The sequence below is a fragment of the Bacillus rossius genome, chromosome 5 (assembly GCF_032445375.1).
Source record: "Bacillus rossius redtenbacheri isolate Brsri chromosome 5, Brsri_v3, whole genome shotgun sequence".
NCBI classification, from domain to species: Eukaryota; Metazoa; Arthropoda; class Insecta; order Phasmatodea; family Bacillidae; genus Bacillus; species Bacillus rossius.
Window position 1 is genome coordinate 59938182 of NC_086333.1, and position 6000 is coordinate 59944181.

Genomic DNA, 6000 nt, shown 5'->3' on the forward strand with positions numbered 1-6000 from the left:
AAAGTAAAGTTCCTTTGAAAAAAACTTTTTGAAGTTAGTTACAGAAAAAAGACATCTACTATTTTATTGTGACCCTATAACAAATATTGATTTCGTAGGAATTTTGGTGCTGGTGGTGACACTATGTACAAGAGATGGTGCACATTTCAAATGAGGGTATATTGTATGTGTTTACTAAATCGTAACATTTTGTCACTTTGTTTTTTTGAATTAGCATTATGTAATTAAGTTTACTATTTCTGTGGTTATTGTTACACCGACCTGTTTTACTAGAGCTTTGGCTAGCGCTTACCTGTTACAAGTACATAGCTATGTAATCAATATTATAGGTATAATTTATACCATACATTTTATTCATTTAATTTTACACTATTTGGGATGTGGTTAAATAAAAAAAAAATTTTATTGGGGGAGAACAAAATGACAACTGTTGGGGAGGGGGGGGGGGGGGGCAACCTGTCCCGTCTGCCAGTTACGGCACTTGCACTTGGAGTATGAGGTTCATAGTTTCCAGGATTTTTTTACTGGGTTAACAGTTTAGTCACAATGTTATTGATCCTGTGTGTACACTGTCTTAGGAAGTGATCCAAAATTGATACTGGTTTTATGTTTTATATGGAAACCTTACATGTTTTGGTCGGTGAAAAATGATCAAAGACTTTGAGAAGTTATGGTATTTTGAATTCTTTTAGTTGGTTTTGTTAAGCGGGATAGTTTTTTAAAGTAGTATATTTATACCATTAGCATGTGAAAGTCTTAATATTCTAAAATGTACATGCCAATGTAAAAAATGAATGCAGTTTCAAGTGGTTGATGAAGTCAGCTGGATTGTATTTTCCTTGTACATTCTAATGTATGTTGTTCAGGACTCGGACTTGAAGCTGCCATATACAATCAAAGGGAATGTTATGGTGAGAGGCTATGTCAATTTAAGCTTAGTAAAGATACCAGGAGATTCACTTATGTCCATCCTGGCACTAGTTCATGGTGGCTATAGAAGTTCTTCCAAAATAGATTCCTGACATTTCCCAGAAATAAAATCTACTTTCAGCCACCATAAATTGAATCAAGTGATATAATGCTCTGAAAGCAATTATCCACAGCATAACTGTGTATTTAAGTGCTTGGATTTAGGTCAACAACTGCATCGTATAATAATAGTTTAAACAGGGTGGCCAGCCAACCGGGAAATCGGGAAATAGCCAGGATTTCTTAAAAAAAACCAGGAATACCTGGAATCAACCAGGAATTTTTATTAGAACCGGGAATTTTTTTTATGAAGTAACAATCACAATAACATACGGCTGTTAAATGAGAACGTTCACCACCCGTCGAAGCAAGACAGTGTGCTCGTGTGCTATATTTTGTGAAAGTTAATTTGTTCATATTGCATTTAAAAACTTTTGTAGTACGTAAGAAACCGTTAACAATTCAGACTTCCATACTTATTATGTTTCTGTATTCAAAAGCAACAGCATTTTGGCTGAAAATGTTGTTGTAGGATGGTAGTAATTTCTCGCACGGCATGTTGGTAGCACTAGTTTTGTATGTATATTTGTTTTTACTTTGCGCTCATGTTGTTGCGTCACAGTATCACGGATACTTTTCTCGAGTTTTTTTTAAAAGTTTAGTTGTGCGGGACGTTGTTTTGAATCTTTTAATCTAACATGTAATTGGCGCAGACTATCAAAATGTTAACGAGTTCGGTCACCACATACAATGACAAATGTACGGAAGAGTTTGAATGGGTGGAGAAAGATCCAAAGTGCGGGACAAACGCTATTCGCAATTTCTGTATTGTTAAAATCTATATCGGTAGCATGGATGGGAAGAACAGCATTAGCCAGCTACGCAAGAGGGGCAAAACACGTGCGTTTGGTGCAAGTAATTTTTGTGACGTGAGATTATAAATTTTTTGTTGGTGGTAGGTTTTGTTTTAAGCAAGTTCATTGATTTAATTTTTAAGCCTATAGTTAAGTTGTCTATTGTTTAACGGCAATAAAACATCATATTGTGTGTGCTTTGTGTAACAAAAATGCAAATTGTATGCAAATATTGATAAAAACCACCCTTGAAAAAACCTGGAAAAAACCAGGAATTTTATTATCCCAGAAGAGTGGCCACCCTGTTAAATCTTTCATGTTTGAAACCAATTTTGACAGCAGTAAATGAAGGGGGAAAAGTTGCAATGATTCCAATAACTGTCTGGTGCCTAGTTTGTAGGATTTGCAGGAGAAGCCTACGGAATCAGGAGCCCAAGGATTTTGTGCTCTGATGTAACTAACAAGAAAACTCACCAAGTAGTTAAGGGCTATGTGCTTGCAATAAGCGTAAAACATAAAAAAAAAAATCCTTAAAAAATAGTGTTGTAATTATTAATGTCATCCTTGTTTCAACAGTTAGTATTGCATCCTCATTGAAAAGCCTCCCTTTTCCTACCACGATTAGGGTCTAATAAAAAAAAATTAAAAGCATGTTATTCATGCATACTTTCTTACCTCTTGCAGATTTGAGATCTTATTTTTTTCTTCTTAAAACCAAACTTACTGGTACTCATTTTTATACCCTTTAGAGAGATGGAATTTGCAAAACTGTTCAAAAGGCTGTTAGTACTTTTGGTATGTTTATTGTAAAATACCACATGTGTAACTCTTACCCCTCCTTGTAACAGTGGCTTAAGAACCATCACATAAGATAATCTATCAGGCCTGTGCAAATCATCAAAAAAAAAGTTAATCTTTTGATTTGACCTCAGATGCTAAAACTTTAATACAATGAATATTCATTTGCTTACGAATATTTGACATAGCATACCTTGTGAGTTTGTCATATACTAACGTTCACTGTAAAGATAAGTCTTTTGTGTGTGTGTGTGAGGGGGGGAGAGACATTTTTTTTGTTTTCAACAGGATTTCATAATCAAAAATATGAACAATAAACTATGTTTTAACATGAAAAAAGTAGTCAAAGTTTTTTTTAACTAGTCTCTCGCTAAACAATCGGGGAAAAATGGCATGAACGTTTCAAAACACTATATATTCATGACATTTCAAACAATAGACATCCGATTTGCCGGGTGCGGGTTATCCAGTTCTCGACTTAACCGTGCCATATTTCACTTTCCTAAACCAAATTAAGTTTTGACATTTTATTTCTGTGTGTGTGCAATGTCATTGGCACTGGGGTAGCATTAAATACAATTCAATGAATTAGTTATGCAAAGAATTAACAATATGATGAATCAACAAACAGTTTTGCTTTTCCTCAATAGCTATTTGCTTCCTTAACTGCCTAATTATTTCAGACAATGCCCAAGTGTTCAGCAAGCATTTATATTCTACCATCCTGCATGTCAACAGCTCTGGAGAGAATAGAAGCTTTCAGGGCTAGTTTAACTTAAACAATTTATTTTACAAAAAGTGTGAATCTTTTTTTAATTTGCTGTATTCCCAAATGAGTGATTGAATGAGCTAAAATTTACATATTTAAAACCTTTATGAGTTTTCATTAATGGCAGCAAGGTAAATTGTATTTTAGTTCAGCAATATTATAAATACAATTTTTACTCATTTCATTTGGAACCTCAAATAATTATTTACATTTTTTATATATATTTTTGAGTTGCAATGTCTGTTTCATCACAGATAAAGTATACAGCAAGTTATCTTCCTTCTGTATCACATGGTGTTTAGGAATCTTATGAAGACAGTGACTTTCCTTTTGTTTTAAAGGTCAAGAGTGCAAAATCTCATCAAGCTTTTAATAAAACTTTAAATTTATATAAAAAAATGTAAACAAACTAAACGAAAATGCTTTTTTAAATGTCTGTATATTCACATATTCCCAATCATTTTAAATACATTTATAAGATTTATTTTTATTGCCAGTAAAAATTGTTATATGAATACCTAGTGTAAAGTAACCAATACAACGTACTGAGTTGTGTATTTTAAGTTATTATTATAACACTTAAGCAAATAATTTTCTTCAATTATGTTGTTAAAATGTAACAATGAGTCATACAAGAAAATGTTTAAAAGAAAAGTTATGACAGCTTTTAATTATCAGTTACGCATTCCACATTGCTAAATACACCAATCTATAATGTCAGAAAAATATTAGGTTATTAAATTGTTAATCCCAAAATTATAATGTATTTTTAAAGTTGCTACTATTTTTTTATGTGACTATCCAGGTCTATAAATATAATATTTTTGCTATCACAGATTTAATTGGCACACAGATACGCTTAATATGTCCCCCGGTGTTCATGCAAGAGAATATAAATTAGGTTATTGCCGGCACACAGACACTTCGGCATTGGTAAGCAAACAAATAACGTTATTTCAAAGTGTTAGTATTCAACTAAAAATTAATTATATTGGGGTAGTGACTTGATTAAAATGGTAGTTATCAACAAAACTTACCTGTTTGAAAAAGAATATAAGTTATACCTTTTTGTTGCGACCCCATTTATTGCGACCACCTCTCTATAACCCGATTTCGAGGAACCACAAAAAATTTGCCGAAAATCCGACAGAAAATAAGTTTCTTGTGGTCAGTAGCGTGATACTGCGTTTCTCTTGGCGAGCGATGTACTGCCGTAGGCAGCGCATATCTAAAAATTGATACCACTTCCTGTCGACCGCTGTCAGCACTTGACAACCCCCATTCCACGTCCCTTTGCTGGCAGGGTGCAGATAAAGGTTTTTGTGGCAACGTGTTTACGTTTTGTTTAGCTTTTTGCGAGTGTCTAGTGTGGTACGCAGTTAAGGCAAAGCTACCTGCTGGATTTATCTTGATTTTGATTACTATTGGTCGACAATGTTTGCTTGTCCGATTTGGTATATTTTCTGGCTTGAATTTGTAAACTATTGTTGATGACTTATGCAGGCCCCCCCCCCCCCCCCCCCCCGATTTTGTGTATTATGACTTAATAAATAAAATACCATTAAATATTAATTACTATTAATACAACTCAGGAATAACCCTCCGGGCAGCGTGTGAACATGGTAGTCAGCCGCTTGCTGCTTCATTTTAACGAGAGTAAAAACATATTAAAACTGTCAGCAAATTGATAACAGCCTTGTGTGTCCGCAAAACAGGGAACAACACTGGCCCGCCAGTTTTCACTCAAAACGTGGCTAAAGAACTTGCATGGATCAGGCTGAAAACATCCGGCAATACATGTAGGTTATAAGGAATCTTGTTATGAATTGAGATGTTATGTTTTTTGAGTAGATATACACAGCGACAGACTGGATGCACGCCCGCCTCGACTTGTTTTAACTGCCGCAGCAATGTTTATTTTGACAGCTCAAGCAATTATCTTTTCCCGTGGGTTGACAGAAAAACGACGCTTCACTCAGCATAAAAAAAATGCTACGCCACTTATTCTCCACGCAGCAAACACACTGGCTGCCGTCTGTCTCCCCCGCATTTATCTTTCTTCTAACATTCCACGTCTCGCCTCTCGCGCGAGCAATAACGAAGCGACCACGCATTGGGCCGTTTTATGCTTTGTTTGGTGACAGTAGCTTGATTTTATTCGGTATATTCCTTTTCATAGGACCCTTGCTATTAAAATTCATTTATATTTAAGTTTGAAAGCTTGTAAATTCCTTGTCAGAGATGACTTAACTCGAACTTGGTGTGAAAAGTGACATACTTTTTTTTTGGGCGTGTTTGTTGGGGAGTCCGAAAATATTTACAACACTCTCACCCCTCCCTCACCGCTTTAGTACCCCATTCATAATAGCCAAATTTTACGGGAGAAGGGAGGGTGAAAAGAGTATTTTCTCACTGAAGTATTTTTTAATTTTCCAGAAACCACTACACGTTTAATTTATCTTTCCCTGTGTATTTATTACATTATGCGTAAAAACAATTTTTGTGGGATTTTAATAATTACTATGTATTTGAGAATAATATACTGTTTTGAATTCTATTCAAAGTAAAAAAAAAAACTGATATTCACATAGGCTGCAGCAGCTTTAAGCT